This window comes from Puma concolor, chromosome B1 (assembly GCF_028749965.1).
Source record: "Puma concolor isolate L17-30 chromosome B1, mPumCon1.1.hap2, whole genome shotgun sequence".
In the NCBI taxonomy this organism is placed as follows: domain Eukaryota; kingdom Metazoa; phylum Chordata; class Mammalia; order Carnivora; family Felidae; genus Puma; species Puma concolor.
The window spans coordinates 122,894,005-122,915,619 of record NC_141670.1 but is presented as its reverse complement, the minus strand read 5'-3'; the positions used below and the strand labels follow the sequence as shown (position 1 = coordinate 122,915,619).

Below are 21,615 nucleotides of genomic sequence, written 5' to 3'. Positions count from 1 at the left end.
GCATCTTACCCTCTCACTATAACATCCGACTGCATTTATACACAATGACTTAGGGTCTTGATTCTGTTAAGGCTTTAGGACACCATAAATTTCCTCTGGTCAAATCCCTTTATGTTGTAAAAGAGGAAATTTGATATCCATAGAGGTAAGAAGCAACTTTTTCGTAGTCACATGGAGACAAATACAAAGCAGAGTAAATTGAGTAGACACTCTAGTGAAAGGTCATAGGCCAAACTCATGGGAAGCCTAAACTCATGCTATGTTCATCTATAACACATTAGGCTCTTTATGTCCCCTCAAAACTCACATGTGGAAACTCTAATCCTTAGTACCTCAGAATGTAACTATATTTGGAGATGGGGTCTTTAAAGAAGTAATTATGGTTAAATGAGGCTTTAGGTGGACCCTAGTCCAAGCTGACTGATATCTTTATAAGAAAATATTGGGATATACAGAAAGAGACACAGGGTGAGGCAAGAAGGTGGCCATCTGCAAGCCAGGGAGCGAGGGCTCAGAGGAAGTCAACCCTGCCAGCACCTTGATCTTGGATTTCCAGCTTCCAGAACTATGAGAAAAGAATCCCTATTTGAGATATCTTGTATGGTAGCCCTAGCAGACTAATACAACATCTTAATGAGGGAAGAGAGGAGGGGATTCCGAAAGACAGTTACAGATGAGGGAGGAGGAGTGCTCTGGAATGTCCTTAATAACTTATGGCAAGATTGGGTTATTAGGATCCCAAGAGAAACTTAATTCTCCCTCAAACCACCACACTCTTCTTCCCAAGGCTCTAGAGGAAGAAATGGGCCAAAAGCAAGTCTATAACACTTGGTGGTTAAGCACGGCTTGGTGTAGAATGCCATTAGAGAATTCTGGTCTGCTAGGCTGGGGAGCAGGGTGAGGGCTTCTTTCCTGGCAGTGACTCCACACCTGTCTCAGCCAAGAGGAGTGTACACACAAAGGAAAAAAATGATAGTCTTGGCGGTTTCAGGTTTTTATTTCGTCTTAAATCTGAGCTACTTGTGTTTTCCTATAAAGTCACCCATTTTGTCAAGATTTTTAAATTGAGTAGTCCCTAATTGTACAGAGTTTTCTTTTCTAGTTGAAATAATATATCTTTTGTAGTTATTATAGACTCTTCATTTCTTGTTTTGTTTGTGTTCTCTCTCTTTTATCTTTCCCGCGCTTGACTGACTCAAAAGGTATTTTAAATCCTTCTGTTGTATTTGGTTCCCTTGGAATCTTCAAAACACTTGCTGCCACATGCTGCCATGGCCTCTTAACCTGTGCTGTCATGTGGGTTTCTCTGTGATATAGACATTATGTTCTTTTCCAGCTTGTCCCTGATTCTTTTGGCAGATCACTTTCAGACTTAGGCTCTTCTTCTGAGTCTTTATTATCATGCTCTGTTCTCCTGTCCCACAAAAATGTATTCAACTTGCTTGTTGTTGCCTCTTCCTTGAACAAAATAGATCTATACCTGGTGTTTATAAACAAATAGTCTACGGGTTGCCTTTGATCTCACTCACCAGCCACTTGAGTGTTTTTCTGTTTGTTCCATCTTATGTACATGACAAGAGGGGAGCAGATTGTTGCATGTAGTCTCCACTTCCATTCCTGGAGTTGGACAGCCTTTTACCTAGTGCAACCCTTCTGAAGTTCAACATGTGACAGCCCTTCTTGAACTCCCCCACTCCAACCTCTTTCTGTAAGAAATTGAATCAGTGCACTAGATGAAAAAGAGTAGTACTCAGAATATTCTACTTCATCTGGCTCTTTTCATGCATGTGCTTAAGACCCGTTCCTACTCTCTGACCAGTTATTTTCTGAGTGTTGCATTCTGTGTATGGATATATGATGTCCTGGGGGAAGGAGAAGCAAGAAAATATCACCTTGCTTGCCTCAAAAGAATAGAATCCACACAGCAGCAGGATTCATGCTCAGTGTTTTGGTTGGTTCATATCTTCCTTATGAGTCAGACAAATAGAAAACAAAAAGATATTTTCCTTAGCATAACACCCTCCAGTTCTATCCACATTGTTGCAAATGGCAAGATTTCATTCTTTTTCGTTGCCAAGTAGTATTCCATTGTATATATATACCACATCTTTTTTTTTTTTTTTTTATATATGAAATTTATTGTCAAATTGGTTTCCATACAACACCCAGTGCTCATCCCAAAAGGTGCCCTCCTCAATACCCATCACCCACCCTCTCCTCCCTCCCACCCCCCTCAACCCTCAGTTTGCTCTCAGTTCTCAACAGTCTCTTATGCTTTGGCTCTCTCCCACTCTAACCTCTTTTTTTTTCCTTCCCCTCCCCCATGGGTTCCTGTCAAGTTTCTCAGGATCCACATAAGAGTGAAACCATATGGTATCTGTCTTTCTCTGTATGGCTTATTTCACTTAGCATCACACTCTCCAGTTCCATCCACATTGCTACAAAAGGCCATATTTCATTTTTTCTCATTGCCACGTAGTATTCCATAGTGTATATAAATCACAATTTCTTTATCCATTCATCAGTTGATGGACATTTAGGCTCTTTCCATAATTTGGCTATTGTTGAGAGTGCTGCTATGAACATTGGGGTACAAGTGCCCCTATGCATCAGTACTCCTGTGTCCCTTGGATAAATTCCTAGCAGTGCTATTGCTGGGTCATAGGGTAGGTCTATTTTTAATTTTCTGAGGAACCTCCACACTGCTTTCCAGAGCGGCTGCACCAATTTGCATTCCCACCAACAGTGCAAGAGGGTTCCCGTTTCTCCACATCCTCTCCAGCATCTATAGTCTCCTGATTTGTTCATTTTGGCCACTCTGACTGGCGTGAGGTGATACCTGAGTGTGGTTTTGATTTGTATTTCCCTGATAAGGAGCGACGCTGAACATCTTTTCATGTGCCTGTTGGCCATCTGGATGTCTTCTTTAGAGAAGTGTCTATTCATGTTTTCTGCCCATTTCTTCACTGGGTTATTTGCTTTTCGGGTGTGGAGTTTGGTGAGCTCTTTATAGATTTTGGATACTAGCCCTTTGTCCGATATGTCATTTGCAAATATCTTTTCCCATTCCGTTGGTTGCCTTTTAGTTTTGTTGGTTGTTTCCTTTGCTGTGCAGAAGCTTTTGATCTTCATAAGGTCCCAGTAATTCACTTTTGCTTTTAATTCCCTTGCCTTTGGGGATGTGTCGAGGAAGAGATTGCTACGGCTGAGGTCAGAGAGGTCTTTTCCTGCTTTCTCCTCTAAGGTTTTGATGGTTTCCTGTCTCACATTCAGGTCCTTTATCCATTTTGAGTTTATTTTTGTGAATGGTGTGAGAAAGTGGTCTAGTTTCAACCTTCTGCATGTTGCTGTCCAGTTCTCCCAGCACCATTTGTTAAAGAGACTGTCTTTTTTCCATTGGATGTTCTTTCCTGCTTTGTCAAAGATGAGTTGGCCATACGTTTGTGGGTCTAGTTCTGGGGTTTCTATTCTATTCCATTGGTCTATGTGTCTGTTTTGGTGCCAATACCATGCTGTCTTGATGATGACAGCTTTGTAGTAGAGGCTAAAGTCTGGGATTGTGATGCCTCCTGCTTTGGTCTTCTTCTTCAAAATTACTTTGGCTATTCGGGGCCTTTTGTGGTTCCATACGAATTTTAGGATTGCTTGTTCTAGTTTCGAGAAGAATGCTGGTGCGATTTTGATTGGGATTGCATTGAATGTGTAGATAGCTTTGGGTAGTATTGACATTTTGACAATATTTATTCTTCCAATCCATGAGCAGGGAATGTCTTTCCATTTCTTTAAATCTTCTTCAATTACCTTCATAAGCTTTCTATAGTTTTCAGCATACAGATCTTTTACATCTTTGGTTAGATTTATTCCTAGGTATTTTATGCTTCTTGGTGCAATTGTGAATGGGATCAGTTTCTTTACTTGTCTTTCTGTTGCTTCATTGTTAGTGTATAAGAATGCAACTGATTTCTGTACATTGATTTTGTATCCTGCAACTTTGCTGAATTCATGGATCAGTTCTAGCAGACTTTTGGTGGAGTCTATCGGATTTTCCATGTATAATATCATGTCATCTGCAAAGAGCGAAAGCTTGACTTCATCTTTGCCAATTTTGACGCCTTTGATTTCCTTTTGTTGTCTGATTGCTGATGCTAGAACTTCCAGCACTATGTTAAACAACAGCGGTGAGAGTGGGCATCCCTGTCGTGTTCCTGATCTCAGGGAAAAAGCTCTCAGTTTTTCCCCGTTGAGGATGATGTTAGCTGTGGGCTTTTCATAAATGGCTTTTATGATCTTTAAGTATGTTCCTTCTATCCCGACTTTCTCAAGGGTTTTTATTAAGAAAGGGTGCTGGATTTTGTCAAAGGCCTTTTCTGCATCGATTGACAGGATCATATGGTTTTTCTCTTTTTTTTTGTTAATGTGATGTATCACGTTGATTGATTTGCGAATGTTGAACCAGCCCTGCATCCCAGGAATGAATCCCACTTGATCATGGTGAATAATTCCTTTTATATGCCGTTGAATTCGATTTGCTAGTATCTTATTGAGAATTTTTGCATCCATATTCATCAGGGATATTGGCCTGTAGTTCTCTTTTTTTACTGGGTCTCTGTCTGGTTTAGGAATCAAAGTAATACTGGCTTCATAGAATGAGTCTGGAAGTTTTCCTTCCCTTTCTATTTCTTGGAAGAGCTTGAGAAGGATAGGTATTATCTCTGCTTTAAACGTCTGGTAGAACTCCCCTGGGAAGCCATCTGGTCCTGGACTCTTATTTGTTGGGAGATTTTTGATAACCGATTCAATTTCTTCGCTGGTTATGGGTCTGTTCAAGCTTTCTATTTCCTCCTGATTGAGTTTTGGAAGAGTGTGGGTGTTCAGGAATTTGTCCATTTCTTCCAGGTTGTCCAATTTGTTGGCATATAATTTTTCATAGTATTCCCTGATAATTGTATCTCTGAGGGATTGGTTGTAATAATTCCATTTTCATTCATGATTTTATCTATTTGGGTCATCTCCCTTTTCTTTTTGAGAAGCCTGGCTAGAGGTTTGTCAATTTTGTTTATTTTTTCAAAAAACCAACTCTTGGTTTCGTTGATCTGCTCTACAGTTTTTTTAGATTCTATATTGTTTATTTCTGCTCTGATCTTTATTATTTCTCTTCTTCTGCTGGGTTTAGGCTGCCTTTGCTGTTCTGCTTCTAGTTCCTTTAGGTGTGCTGTTAGATTTTGTATTTGGGATTTTTCTTGTTTCTTGAGATAGGCCTGGATTGCAATGTATTTACCTCTCAGGACTGCCTTCGCTGCGTCCCAAAGCGTTTGGATTGTTGTATTTTCATTTTCGTTTGTTTCCATATATTTTTTAATTTCTTCTCTAATTGCCTGGTTGACCCACTCATTCGTTAGTAGGGTGTTCTTTAACCTCCATGCTTTTGGAGGTTTTCCAGACGTTTTTCTGTGGTTGATTTCAAGCTTCATAGCATTGTGGTCTGAAAGTATGCATGGTATGATTTCAATTCTTGTAAACTTATGAAGGGCTGTTTTGTGACCCAGTATATGATCTATCTTGGAGAATGTTCCATGTGCACTCGAGAAGAAAGTATATTCTGTTGCTTTGGGATGCAGAGTTCTAAATATATCTGTCAAGTCCATCTGATCCAATGTCTCATTCAGGGCCCTTGTTTCTTTATTGACCGTGTGTCTAGATGATCTATCCATTTCTGTAAGTGGGGTGTTAAAGTCCCCTGCAATTACCACATTCTTCTCAATAAGGTTGCTTATGTTTATGAGTAATTGTTTTATATATTTGGGCGCTCCGGTATTCGGCGCATAGACATTTATAATTGTTAGCTCTTCCTGATGGATAGACCCTGTCACTATTATATAATGTCCTTCTTCATCTCTTGTTACAGCCTTTAATTTAAAGTCTAGTTTGTCTGATATAAGGATGGCTACTCCAGCTTTCTTTTGGCTTCCAGTAGCATGATAAATAGTTCTCCATCCCTTCACTCTCAATCTAAAGGTGTCCTCAGGTCTAAAATGAGTCTCTTGTAGACAGCAAATAGATGGGTCTTGTTTTTTTATCCATTCTGATACCCTATGTCTTTTGGTTGGCGCATTTAATCCATTTACATTCAGTGTTATTATAGAAAGATATGGGTTTAGAGTCATTGTGATGTCTGTATGTTTTATGCTTGTAGTGATGTCTCTGGTACTTTGTCGCACAGGGTCCCCCTTAGGATCTCTTGTAGGGCTGGTTTAGTGGTGACAAATTCCTTCAGTTTTTGTTTGTTTGGGAAGACCTTTATCTCTCCTTCTATTCTAAATGACAGACTTGCTGGATAAAGGATTCTCGGCTGCATATTTTTTCTGTCTAGCACACTGAAAATCTCGTGCCAATTCTTTCTGGCCTGCCAAGTTTCAAAAGAGAGATCAGTCACGAGTCTTATAGGTCTCCCTTTATATGTGAGGGCACGTTTACCCCTTGCTGCTTTCAGAATTTTCTCTTTATCCTTGTATTTTGCCAGTTTCACTATGATATGTCGTGCAGAAGATCGATTCAAGTTACGTCTGAAGGGAGTTCTCTGTGCCTCTTGGATTTCAATGCCTTTTTCCTTCCCCAGTTCAGGGAAGTTCTCAGCTATTATTTCTTCAAGTACCCCTTCAGCACCTTTCCCTCTCTCTTCCTCCTCTGGGATACCAATTATGCGTAGATTATTTCTTTTTAGTGTATCACTTAGTTCTCTAATTTTCCCCTCATACTCCTGGATTTTTTTATCTCTCTTTTTCTCAGCTTCCTCTTTTTCCATAACTTTATCTTCTAGTTCACCTATTCTCTCCTCTGCCTCTTCAATCCGAGCCGTGGTGGTTTCCATTTTGTTATGCATTTCGTTTAAAGCGTTTTTCAGCTCCTCGTGACTGTTCCTTAGTCCCTTGATCTCTGTAGCAAGAGATTCTCTGCTGTCAGCTATACTGTTTTCAAGCCCAGCGATTAATTTTATGACTATTATTCTAAATTCACTTTCTGTTATATTATTTAAATCCTTTTTGATCAGCTCATTAGCTGTTGTTATTTCCTGGAGATTCTTCTGAGGGGAATTCTTCCGCTTGGTCATTTTGGATAGTCCCTGGCGTGGTGAGGACCTGCAGGGCACTTCCCCTGTGCTGTGGTGTATACCTGGAGTTGGTGGGCGGAGCCGCAGTCAGACCTGATGTCTGCCTCCAGCCCACCGCTGTGTCCACAGTCAGACTGGTGCGTGCCTTCTCTTCCCCTCTCCTAGGGGCGGGATTCACTGTGGGGTGGGGTGGCCCGTCTGGGCTACTTGCACACTGCCAGGCTTGTGATGCTGGGGATCTGGCGTCTTAGCTGGGGTGGGTAGGCAAGGTGCACAGGGGCAGGAGGGGCAGGCTTAGCTTGCTTCTCCTTAGGTGATCCACTTCAGGAGGGGCCCTGTGGCAGCAGGAGTGAGTCAGATCCGCTGCCGGGGGGTTGGCTCCGCAGAAGCGCAGAGTTGGGTGTTTGCGCAGAGCAAGTTCCCTGGCAGGAACTGGTTCTCTTTGGGATTTTGGCTGGGGGATGGGCGGGGGAGATGGCGCTGGCGAGCGCCTTTGTTCCCCACCAAACTGAGCTCTGTCGTCCGGGGGCTCAGCAGCTCTCCTTCCCGTTGTCCTCCAGCCTTCCCGCTTTCTGAGCAGAGCTGTTAACTTACGACCTCCCAGACGCTAAGTCGCGCTTGCTGTCGGAACACAGTCCGTCAGGCCCCTCTGCTTTTTGCAAGCCAGACTCGGGGGCTCTGCTTGGCCGGCGAGCCGCCCCTCCGCCCCGGCTCCCTCCCGCCAGTCCGTGGAGCGCGCACCGCCTCGCCGCCCTTCCTACCCTCTTCCGTGGGCCTCTCGTCTGCGCTTGGCTCCGGCGACTCCGTTCTGCTAATCCTCTGGCGGTTTTCTGGGTTATTTAGGCAGGTGTAGGTGGAATCTAAGTGATCAGCAGGACGCGCGGTGAGCCCAGCGTCCTCCTACGCCGCCATCTTCCTTCTCTCCTATACCACATCTTTTTTATCCATTCATCAGTTGATGGACATTTGGGCTCTTCCCATAATTTGGCTATTGCTGATAGTGCTGCTATTAACATTGGGGTACATGTGCCCCTATGAATCAGCACTCCTGTATCCTTTGGATAAATTTCTAGGAGTGCTATTGCTGGGTTGTAGGGTAATTCTATTTTTAATTTTTTGAGGAACCTCCACACTGTTTTCCAGAGTGGCTGCACAAGTTTGCATTCCCACCAACAATGCAAAAGGGTTCCCCTTCTCCACATCCTCACCAACACCTGTTGTTTCCTGAGTTGTTAATTTTAGCTACTCTGACCAGTGTAAGGTGCTATCTCAATGTGGTTTTGATTTGTATTTCCTTGATGATGAGTGATGTTGAGCATCTTTTCATGTGTCTGTTAGCCATTTGGATGTCTTCTTTGGAAAAGTGTCTGTTCATGTCTTCTTCCCATTTCTTCACTGGATTATTTGGTTTTGGGGTGTTGAGTTTGGTAAGTTCTTTATGGATTTTGGATACTAGCCCCTTTATCTGATATGTCATTTGCAAACATCTTCTTCCATTCCACTGGTTGCCTTTTAGTTTTGTTGATTGTTTCCTTTGCTGTGCAGAAGCTTTTTGTCTTGAGACAGATATAATATGTTTTCACTCATATGTGGAAGTTGAGAAACTTAACAGAAGACCATGGGTGAAGGGGAAGAAAAAAATAGTTATAAACAGAGAGGGTGGCAAATAATAAGAGACTCTTAAATATAGAGAAAAAACTGAGGGTTGATGGGGGTGGGGGGGCAAGGAAAATGGATGATGGGCATTGAGGAAGGCACTTGTTGGGATGAGCACTGGGTGTTGTATGTAAGTAATGAATCATGGGAATCTACTCCCAAAGCCATACAGTGTATACAGTGTATACACTGTATGTTAGCTAATTTGACAATAAATTATATTGAAAAAAGATTTTTTTCTTTCCATTATCTAACTTTTTCAGAACAACAGATTATGGTGGGATAATAGTTGTATTTCCCAGTTCCATTACATCATTTTAATTCTAGTTTTTGGGTAATTGTATGACTTTTCATCCTTATCTGACTTCTAGGTGGCAGTTGGGTTTGTCATTTTGTTTCTGACATATTCACAGTGTCTGGAATACCCTAGGTGCTGAACAAATAATTCATTTCATAAATGGATGAATGTCACCATTGTTATATTACTGGGTTATTAGGACAATTAGCTAGAAGAAAATTTTAAACTAAACTTCACTATTAAGGTTGGCTTCATTAAATTCTAGTGCCAATTTTATTTTCTTCCTACCTAGTAAGATGGCTGTATAAGAGAAGCTAATAATTTGATTTGGAAATTTTGATATGTAAGAAATTATATTAACATAAATATTTTCCCCCCACAAACATGTATTTATTGAGTGCCTATTTAGGTGATCACTATGTCATGATAGAATTCTTTTCAGATGGGGATTTGGGGGTGGCTAAATAAATAGGAAGAACACAGGTTAAATATAAAAATCAGTTTTTAGATTAAAAGTAGATCACAATGTATTGTGAGATATAATAGAGTAATGTAAAATGTGTCATGAGGTATAGGAGTGACATTTGAGTTATGTTATGGGGTCTTTAGAGAACATCACGAAGGCTAAGAGTTATGAAGGATGAAGATCTAAGAGGAGGAGTGTTTCTGGAGAAGGTAGTAATATCCAGAGTTTAGAACAGTCAAGGAGTTACATATGGTTAAACGTGATTGAAAAAAGAGGGTGAAAGATAACTGGAAGGTTTTTGAAGATGCAGCTACCTATGAATCGCTGAGAATAATTTTTCCTAGAATGCGTGGATGGTCTACATTCAGAAGGGCAGTGGACCATAAGTCCGGGTGGTAGTGACTGGGTAAGATATGTGACTGTGAGGCTATGAGAAGTACATGTGGATAAGAATTACATAAATGGAGGGGCGCCTGGGTGGCGCAGTCGGTTAAGCGTCCGACTTCAGCCAGGTCACCATCTCACGGTCTGTGAGTTCGAGCCCCGCGTCAGGCTCTGGGCTGATGGCTCGGAGCCTGGAGCCTGTTTCCGATTCTGTGTCTCCCTCTCTCTCTGCCCCTCCCCCGTTCATGCTCTGTCTCTCTCTGTCCCAAAAATAAATAAACGTTGAAAAAAAAAAAAAAAGAATTACATAAATGGATAAAGCTTCCTTTGAGAAAATGGGTTTAATATAGCATTGTATTGGTTCCAAGAGAAAGTGCTGAGAGAATTATTATGTACTTATAGAAGGAAATGTATGTGTGTGTATGTGATCATTTGCACATTTGACCTAGAGTTTGAGCCATGTTGCTTCTTCACTCAACCAGCCTTTCTTTGGTATCTCTTGGAGTCATGGCTTAAAACACTGCCTCAAATCCAAAAGGGGAAAAGTGACAAAGTATAAACTAAGAATGCTGAGAGAATAGAACAAAATGAACTACCAAGGAAATCACTGGGGAAACATCACCACAGATTTTCAAGGGCTCTGAGTTGATGTCAGAGGTGTGATGTATTGAGGGAATTTATAACCTTAAATAGTAAATATGTGACATCGGAAAACTATTAAGTAAGGGGTATAGAAGAAGAGTAGGTACAGGCAACAAAGATTGAGGATTATGGTGTTAAAATCATACAGAATGGGCATTCACTCTTATTCCAAATGCAGGGCTTATCATCCGTAGACTGTACCAAAACTTTACCACTTTATTCAAAATCAGATTCCACTCCTACCAATGTTGACTTCATTTATTCCATCCCCTACATGTGCCCTTTGGCATATTCTAGGTTTTCTAAACCTTTATTTCTTCATACTCTCATTCAGAAGTGGCATCCATTGCCATGACCTCTACTACAATTTAAATGGTGATTCTCCCCACCACCCCCTACATGCACACAGATAATTTTAAAATAACTTTTATATTTAAATCAAGAAATGTAGTATACTCAAGAACATTCTCGAGATTTTATTTATATAGGTGTTCAACTGTCTTGTCGGTGCAGATATAGAAAATTGCACTATTTTGCCATATCTCTTAGTTATGCAAATTACCTTCCAGCTCAAAGGGACTTTTTATAGTGCTGAGATAGTTCTCTCAAGGATGCTAAGGATTCATCATTATCCCAGTTAGTAGTTATTTGCTGCTGAACATAGTGAAGGGGACCGAGGGTATGATAATGCTCAGAATTTTTCCTTAATGTGATTTCATGTCTGAACTTTTTTCGAGAAAGGCATGCAATGCATGTAACAACCACTAGGGGCCACTGTGGAAAGGTGCCCTAATTCCGTTGGGGGAGAGGTGTGGGAGAAAATAGGGGGGTGAAGGGTGAGCTGCTTTTTTATTTAAGAAGTACCGTATTTAAGTTTGCTTTAAACATTTAAATGTAATTTAAAAAGAAACAAAAATAACGAGGTAAATCTTTTTGTTACCAAGCATTAAATTAATGAATTAATGCACTGATTTAATTCTGAGTTTCTTGATAAGTCTGGCAAAATGAAAAATATGTTGACTTCATGTTGTTCTGTTATACAGAACCGCTCATCAACAGTAACAAACTTCAACGGCACAAAATCAAAACGGCATCCACTGTGTGGGTCTTTATGTAAGGGCTACGGGGTACACATCTCCCAATGTTTTCAATTAGAATTTTGCAGAGAACACGTTTATATTGCTCAAAATGGAGTTTTGTGTATCTATTATCCATAATGACTGAGGAAATAAAAATAAAGAATCCATCCAGGAAGGCATTTCTGCAGGAAATGAACTGGATTCGGGAATATTACTTCCTAATGGTAGCAATGCAGGATTAACTTTCTTAATGCAGGCATTAAGGGAATTTCTAGGGAAATGCCTAGATAAAATGCCCATTATGTTATTTATCCAACATGTGCTTAAATGAGCCATCCACAAATGCTCAGAACTGGCTTTTGGTTTTTATCTGTTGAGAGCCTAAAGTAGAACTGCTATCAAATAAATATCATTTATTGGTTGAAATGGAACTCTCATGCTTGACTCTGCTTGACTCTGGAGTTGAGCATTCTAGTGATGCTCACCTCCAAGTGCCTCTGTGACATTTCCCTCTCTTGACATGTCACCTGTTGCCATTCAATATTGATCTTCTTTCTGCCTATCCTTTAAATGTTGGCGTTTTTCACTGTTTTATTCTCACTGTGTGAACTCTTCCTGCAACAGTGTATTCACTCTCTTCAACCACCACGTGTGCACTGATGATGTCTCAATCCAAATTTCCAGTTGAGATATCTCCCCTGAGATTCAAGCTACTTTTTTTTTCTTTTTACATTTTTTTAATGTTTATTTATTTATTTATTTTTTGAGAGAGAGAGAGAGAGAGAGCACAAGCAGGGGAGGGGCAGGGAGACAGGGAGACACAGAATCTGAAGCAGGCTCCAGGCTCTGAGCTGGCACGGAGCCAGATGTGGGGCTCGAACCCACGAACCGCGAGATCATGACCTGAGCTGAAGTTGGACGCTTAGCCGACTGAGCCACCCCGGCGCCCCTGAGATCCAAGTTTCTAAGTCCTACCGCATCTTCATGTGGAGGGATATACATATTATAAATAGATATTGCCGGCTCTGCTTCTTCAAGATTAAATTTACCAGATTCACTCTCACGCCTATGTTTCTTCAACGGACACTACTATTTAACCTGTCATACAACGGAGCCACCCATCTGAGAATCGTTGAAGGTGTATCTCCTTTACTCACCTTTCCTATCTTCTGTTACAGAATGTTGTCAATTTCCCCACTCTTCTTACTTCACAGTAATTGCTTGTGTCCAGATACTAATAAAATTTAAATACATTTTTAACAAATTTAATAAATTTAATAAAATTTTATTTTAAGAGCAACCTCCCCTTCTCCCCCCATACACATACACACAACACTAGAGTGGAACACTTCACAGCATGGATTTTTATCTCATTTTGGCTTCTTTGCACTTATTTCTAGTTTCTAAATATTTATTGAATCGATGCGTAATGGGAAAAAAAAAGTAATTGAATTATGAATGTCCCTAGCTTTCCCATTAAAAAAAAAATGGGTTAGAGGCTTTGTCGTTTCATTTATTTCTCTTTGCTCAGCTTCTTTGGAGGTTTCCGCCTTTACTAGGAGAGTTCTTTGGGATTTTGTAATAGGGAATTAAGATAGGAGGAAGGAGAGAGGGAAGAGAAGTCTTCAGACAGGGCTTGTGGAAGAATTACACAGAGAAAATTTAGAGGAGATTTGAGAAAGGTAAGTGTATTTTATGAATAAAATGGACACGACAGAAAAGAGAGTTTTCGGAATATGTTATTGTGGTCAGAAAATCTTCCACAAGTGTTGAGAAATACAAGTAGAAGAAAAGAGATATGAAAAATATAATTTGAAATGAGTTTTTGGTTGTCTAATTGTGCATATACCCCGACGAAAGAGTCACAGATTCAATGCAGATACAAATAATTAAATACATAATACATAAATGAGCGAGTGAATGAATGAATGGGTAAGAGCGTGACCAGGATTGTCATTTGGATGGAGGGTGTTCATATCTGCATAAGAATTCCTGCAGGTTGTCCCAGATAATGGGTTGTAACCGGAGAAAAATTTTAAAGTGTTTAATTATTTTTGAGAGAGAGAGAGAGAGAGAGAGAGAGAGAGAGAGAGAGAGGCAGAGAGAAGGTCTGAAGTGGGCTTTGTGCTGACAGCAGAGAGCCCCATACAGGGCTCAAACTCATAAATCACGAGATCATGACCTGAGCTGAAGCCAGATGCTTAACCGACTGAGCCACTCAGGGCTCCCCATAACCAGAGAATTTTGTGGCATTTGATTTAGAAGAGGCAATTTTGATTTGAAAATTTGCAAGATCACGTGATAATAATTTCATAATAGTAAAGGTGCCTTAACCGAACTATATCCTGGTGGGCCTATTAAAATAAATTTATGTGTGAACATTTGTCAAAGCATTGAATAAATTGGTCTGTTGGAAGAGATTCCTCAATATTTTCGAATTAAATTGTATTTACACATATAATTATTTCAACTTTAAACTTTGTGAGTATGTATATGTTCTGTTATGGATAATGCTCAGCGAATATGTGTAGCTATCTTTAATTCACCTCCTCGTTATAAGAGTAAAACTTTAGCAAAGAATGATTGCTCTAGCAGATGCTTCCAGTCACCTGGTAACTATTTCAATGTATGTTGCAGATTGGGAACTTTAAAACCTAAGCTTGATTTTCACATCATTACCAATTGATTTTTTTTTTCTTTTCATCAGCTCATTTGATTTGAAAATAGCCTCAAGGAAGCATGAATAGCATGAGATCAAGAGTCATGAGCTCATCAGATTCACAGGTGGTTCCTCTTTCCAGATTTGCAACATGACTAATGGTTGGGATAGTTGAGAATAGTCCTACCTCTTCCTTAACTATATTCTTAATAATTATCTCACTACTGATACAAAGCAGAAATATCTGCTGAGTTTATGTGTAGGATATTAAATTTAAAAACCTAGTTGAAACATTTTTGCAAGAAGGAAACTAGAATGAAAGTATCTAGCAGGGCAACTGGTTTATAATTGAAGATAGTTTTTCTTCATAAAGATGACACAGACAACCCTTTATTCTGAAGGATTAGTTGGATAGTTTGACAAACATTTGATTCATCACTCAGCACTGGTTCTGAACTATTGATATTTTATAGTGTTGCACTATCTTCCTATCTTTCAGTTTTGGGTATTTGGGTTACTGAATCTCAGGCTTGGGATCCCTACACTGTTTGGACCTAGTCTGTATCCATTTAACAGTGACTGTCGAGCATTTGAAAGGTGGTGAATCTGCCCTGAGATAGGCTATAAGTGTAAAATGCACACCTCTTTGCAAAGGCTTCATTTGATGGAGCTCCTGGGTGGCTCAGTAGGTTAAGTGTTCGACTCTTAATCTTGGCTCGGGTCATGATCTCATGGTTCGGGAGTTTAAGCCCCTGCTTTGGGCTCTGTACTGACAGCACAGAGACTGTTTGGGATTCTCTCTCTCTCTCTCTCTCTCTCTCTCTCTCTCTCTCTCTGTTTCCCCTTCTTTTACTCTCGCTCGCACTCTCTCACTCTCTGTTTCTCAAAATAAGTAAATAAATTTAAAAAGTTCATTTGGAAAAAGGAATGTATTCTTTTGTAGTTTTTAAAAACTATTTTTATTTTTTTATGTGTATGTTGAAATAATTAATTTTTGTCTGTTTCCTTCTCGTTTTTGATATGACTGCCAGGAAAATCTAAGTTACATATGTGGCCCACATATTGCTGAGACTTTAGACAAAGTTGTCATAATTGTAGACCTAGTGATGTAATTTTCTCAGATATCAGTAAATATGTGAGCTTTAATAATTCTATTAGCTGAAGACATTCTGATAATGTGTCTCCAAATATGTACCTATTAAATTCTTTAAATTTTTTTTTTCTTATGAAGTTAAGATGTTGAAAAAATAACTTGTTCTTAAGTTTTTGGTGACTGACCGACTTCTCGGTAACATAACAATAATTTTTGGTAATTCCAGGCAGGGTTGGTAGGGCCATCTAAAATTTTCATGTCTTGGGAAAGCAAAAAATGTTAGCTTCTCTGATGGAAATGGCTGTGAACTAAAGTCAGAAGACCTGGATTAAAGCCAAGGCTTACTTGGCCACTTACATGATCTCCAGTAATAAATTATCTTGCTGGGAGCCGACAGTGTGTTTCCATATCTACAAGAAGGGAAAAATTAATAATAGCAGTCCTACCTATCCACAAGGTTATTGTGGCAAATGGAATCATAATGGTTAGAGTGTTCACTAAAATCTTTTGTAAGGTGTTATTACATATATAAAGTGTGATTTTATTATCTTGTGATATATGGACAGTAAAATCATATGTATACTTATTTAAAAATTTTTTAAATGTTTTATTTATTTTTGAGAGAGAGAGAGAGAGAGAGAGAGAGAGAAAATGAGTGGGGGAGGGGCAGAGAGAGAAGGAGACACAGAATCCGAAGCAGGCTCCAGGCTCTGACCTGTCAGTGCAGAGCCTGACGTGGGGCTTGAACTCATGAACTGGGAGACCAAGACCTGAGCTGAAGTCGGAAGCTTAACTGACTGAGCCACCCAGGTACCCCAATATATGTATATTTATTTTAATATGTTTTTTGAAGGAGAAAAAAATATAAGTAGTATTTATTTGCTAGAGCTCTTGCAGAGCCTAAACTGATATTAACGCTTATTCTCTGCCCCGGATTCCAGCCAGAGATAATGACCTCAACTATTTCTGTCTTCAGTTCTTCTGGGGCTCATCACTACAATTGTAAATAATAAACTTGCATCTTTTTTCTGTAGACAGTGGCTAATTAAGCCTGGGCTATGAATAAAAATTTAGCTCACTAACACTATCTCCTAAGTTAAATAACCTATATCATTATTTGATGCTTTCCTTGCTTCTCTTTTTAACCTTAAATAATATAATGAAACCTATTGTTCTTCTTTTCATTAATTTCGACAGCGTCTCTGGGTCTCTCCCTATGTAAAATACAGGCATTAGTGTCCCTACGGCATCTCTCACCTCTCCCCTTTCCCTCGTCTTGTAACTTCTTCTAATTAGTTAGTTATTAGTTAGTTATTTTGTATGTTCAAAGTTTTGGTTCAACCTTAAATGTTGTCTGAGTAGCTCCAAAATTGAGAACCTATGAACGCAACACATCTTACATTATTATGATTAGATAACGTGTATTCACAGCAGGATCCAGGAGTGAGGTTTGCTTTCCCTGGAAGGGTCTTTGGACAATTCTGCTGAGGCTTCCTCCTTGTGGAGCTAAATGCCATGCTTGGAGAGAAAAAGCCGTATGCTATTCTATTCCAACAGGCAGTGCTTGTAACAGGTGATCTTTACAGCAAAGATGCACTTAAGTCATCGGAGCTTGTACATTCATGGGAATTTTTGCCTACCTGAAACTTTTCTAGAGAGTAGTGGAAACCTGCCTCCTAATGTCCATGACAGGCAAGTACAGACTGTAATTGGTTATTATTGTTGTCCTTGGGATAAAAGAAGCAGGAAGATTACCTCAAAAGACAGATCCAGTGATCTGTAGACCTTGACCCTGGATTAATTAGTTTTCTAAAATCCAACCCTTTTAAGATTGGGGCAGAGTGAGATGAGTTACCAAAAATCTCAGGTCTTTGAAACAATTAAGGAAAGAGACCCAGGTGAGTGGAGTTTAAGAATCCAGTGTAGGTGATAGTTGATTATTAATTAATATTAAGTTGAGTAGAAAGATGAGTGGATTTTTCTGGAAATCCTTAGAGTGATGTTTATTAAGGGAATGAACCTTTTATTGCTTTAGTAAAATTCCTTATTAATTAATTGGGCTCAGCAAGGAAGGAAATCTTTTTTGATTTTGACCCAAAGTACCCTCTCAAATAGACCAAGACATTAGTCAAAATATAATTCTGTGTCATTAAATTGTTTCACTTGAAGGCTGCTGTTCTAAATATCAAACTCACATACATTCCTTTGGAAATAACTGTGCATTTTCCCTTCCTCCTTGCATTAAAAAAAGTCAAAAAGCAAAATAAAAAAACATTCAGTTGCATCTTCCCTTAACTGTTTCTGGCCCCATAGCATACTACTTGCCTGAAATACATTTAGAGTTTCCTCAAAACCTATAGAAAAAAAGAGGCAAAACTCTTCCAGGATATGGCTTCTATTTATGCTGCAACCTTGTGTACCTAATTACTTGTCTGTATTAGCTCTCTGCTACATTTAATTTTTTTGTTGTTGACGTTTTGAAATTATTGTTTTTCATGCCTGGGTTATATGTTAGGCATTGTGTTAAATGATTTGCATGCATTACTTTGCTAATCTTAATATGGCCATTTTAGAATTGAGAGGCTAACTCATGGAAGCTCGACTTACGCTCCTGTCTAACTCAGAGCTCATCGTTTATTTCACCCCTGTGCGCAGTCCCCACTGAATGCCACTTGGAGCACAAGTAGTGTCACATAACACTTGGTGCCCATTTATTTCATCACTTCATCCCGCCTGCCTGTATTAAGCAGTAGGAAAAAAAAAAGCCCTCCCCTTTAAGCTATCTGTCTTCTGTTATGCCAGACAATAAATTTATGGACAAAATGATCACTTATGATGTCTTTTCATCACTCCTGTGCCTAAAATAATACTGCGGGCTAGTAGGTGGAAATAAAACTTTATCGATGGTAACAATGGTAATAACTATTAGCCTTTGGTATTAATAGCCAATTGCAATTTCTGCTCCGTTCCCACACACATGTCTTAAAGCTTCAACCTTTGAAATCTTCCCACACTTCTCAATCCAGACAGTTCGACTTCACTTCCACATTTCACACTCTGAAACTTCACAAGAGTGGGAGGCACAGCTATCGAACTCTTCTTTCGAAATAAAAATTCATGCCATTTCTGGGGAGTGGGTCGTATCCCAATAATAGGATGGAGGGGAGAGGGAGCATATTTTTCTAGGATGCCACAGTTTCCTCCAATACTTTACTGATTAGTAATTCTTAGGTAACAGAGGCATTTATGGCCAACTGCCTCTTGCAGCCCTCCCATGACCAACAGTGGTACCGCACTCAGCGAGTAAGTGAGCTTTGCTGCAAAACCAGAGAAAACCTCATCTGCGTCTCCTCTATCAAATCGCCTGAGCTCTTTGAAATAACTCAATGGCATTGCAATGGGAACAACGATGTCGTAGCTGACAGTTTTTATTTTAAATGCTTTCATTTGCTTTAGTTTTAGTTCCAAGCAAAATGCTCTAAATCCTGCACGGTGCGTACACTTATCATTTAAATGCAGCATTATTATACTGTATTGCAACACCAGAAGAAGACAGCCCTAGCTCTGCTGATAGATTGCCAGCACACCAAAAAAGCTCGACCTTTATGAGAGTACATGCCCGCTCTGTCTCTGTCTCCATCTCTCTGTCTCCATCTCTATCTCCATCTCTCTCTTTCACACACACACACACACACACACACACACACACACACACACACAGGCTTGGTTTATATTTGTGAGCACGGAAGTGGACAGACATCACAAACACCTGATACTAGAGGAGGTTAATGAAGACCGGGCCCTAAATTTGAGTGTACAAGTAAGGTTTTGTACCTTAAAACGTTGCAGATGTTATCTTGTTTAAGTGTGCTTAAATTGAAATGGCCCAGCCTTACATTTGGCCGACAAAATAAACATGTACCCCATATCGAACAAATCTGTATTTAAAAAAAAAAAAAAAAGTTTTCTCAAGTTAATCATCCTTATTGCCTTTTGCCCCATTCTCAAAACACATCCCTGGGCACCTTTTGGGATGAGCACTGGGTGTTGTATGGAAACCAATTTGACAATAAATTTCATATATTGAAAAAAAACCACATCCCTAAAACCAGTGCTAGTCAAAATAACTAATCGTAAGTGTGGCATGGGGCATTGACTTATAAGAACAGATGGCCTCACTTTTGTCAGACATTATCCCTTCAGGTGCTGGATCCTAGAAAGATTTAGGTCCCAGGGGAGGGACCCGAAGAGCTACTCTGGGAGAGAATTGAGGGGGGGGGGCAGTAGACTTAGGATAGCGGCTATTTATGAAAGATACTGAAGCATTTAAATATTTTAATAGCTTATCAGATAAATGTTAACCTCACTAAAAGCTCATTTATATTAAAAGGTAATACTAGAATCATGATGCTTAGAAAGAGAAGGTTCTAATCTAGTTGTAGAACAGAAGGGTTTAGGAATTCTTCCAGGTGTTGGAAAGGGATCTCAGTCTTCCCAATTAATTTTGAATATAAATATGAGTAGTTCTAACCCTGGTTGTTACTAGGAAAATCAAGAAGGGAAAAAAGTTATTATATCTTGTGTTTCCATGAATCATAATCTAATTTAATTATCTCCATAACCCTGTAGGCCTGTATTAGTTTACTAGAGATACCGTAACAAGTACCACAGACTGAGCGGCTCAAATGAGAGAAATTTATTTCCTCACGATTCTGGAGGCAAAAAAATCCAAAATTAAGGTGTCAGCAGAGCTGATTTCATTCTGAGACTTCTCTTCTTGGCTTGTAAACATTTGTCTTCTCCCTGTGTCTTCACATGGTCTTCCCGGTATGTGTGCGTGTACATGTTTGTGTGTGTGTGTCTCCTAATTGCCTCTTCTTATAAGGACACCGGTCACATTGGAGTAGGGTCCATCGTAATGTCCTCGTCACTTTAATGATCACTTTAAAAGCCCTATCCCCAAACACAATCACATTCTGGGGGTACTGGGGGTTAGAACTTCAATATACAAATTTGAGGGCGCCACAATTCAGTCCATATCAGAAAGGTAATGATATAACTCCTCCTTTTAGAAAAACTTTATAGAGTCAGTGCATGACTTACCTCAACTCAGCTTGTTAGGGACGATAACTGGGACCCGGTGTCTGCTCCTGTTGTTGCCCGTGCCTCCTAGTCTGTAACTACAACGCACAACTGCATCACTATCTATGTTGGCCAGGCTGGTGTCCAGGTCAGCAATGTCTACTGGAGTTCTATTGCCTGCAATAGGGCATCCAACCCAATGGCCAGATGCCAAATGACAGAAGATGACTCCTTCAACATCTTCTTCAGTGAGGTGGGTGCTGGCAAGTGTGTGCGCAAGGTAGTGTTTATAGACCTGGAACCCACAGTCATTGGTGACGTTTACACTGGTACCCACTGCCAGCTATTCCACCCTGGACAGCTCATCACAGGCAAGGAAAATGCTGCCAATAACTATGCCCAAGGGCATTATACCACTGGCAAGGAGATCATTGACCTTATCTTGGACTAAATTCAGAAAGTGGCCAACAAGCACACAGGTGTGCAAGACATCTTGGTTTTCCACGGCTTTGGAGGGGGAACTGGTTCTGCGTTCACCTCCCTGCTGATGGAATAACGATTGATTATGGCAAGAAGTCCAAGCTGGAGTTCTCCATTTACCCAATCCACCAGGTTTCCACAGCTGTAGTTGAGCCCTGTAACTCCTATTCACTACCCATGTCACCCTGGAGCACTCTGATTGTGCCTTCATGATAGACAAGAGACCATCTATGACATCTGTCAGAGAAATATCAATATTGAGTGCCCAAACTACTCTAATCTTAATTGCTTCATTAGCCGGATTGTGTCTTCCATCACTGCTTTCCTCAGATTTTTTTTTTTTTTTTTTTTAATTTTTTTTTTTTTTCAACGTTTATTTATTTTTGGGACAGAGAGAGACAGAGCATGAACGGGGGAGGGGCAGAGAGAGAGGGAGACACAGGATCAGAAACAGGCTCCAGGCTCCGAGCCATCAGCCCAGAGCCCGACGCGGGGCTCGAACTCACGGACCGCGAGATCGTGACCTGGCTGAAGTCGGACGCTTAACCGACTGCGCCACCCAGGCGCCCCTGCTTTCCTCAGATTTGATGGAGCCCTCAATCTGACAGAATTCCAGACCCGCCTGGTATCCTATCTCCACATCCATTTCCCTCTGGCCATATATGCCC

General features: G+C 40.2%; 1 long non-coding RNA gene across 3 annotated transcripts in view; it reads left to right on the top strand.

The window, feature by feature from the left end:
- LOC147581855 (uncharacterized) overlaps positions 1–18,211 on the top strand; it is a 75,386-nt gene extending 57,175 nt beyond the window's left edge. For all 3 annotated transcript variants that reach the window (XR_015250333.1, XR_015250335.1, XR_015250334.1), the window contains one exon: positions 14,341–18,211. This is a non-coding gene — a long non-coding RNA (uncharacterized LOC147581855). The remainder of the gene's footprint in view (positions 1–14,340) is intronic.
- The last annotated feature ends 3,404 nt before the right edge of the window (positions 18,212–21,615 follow it).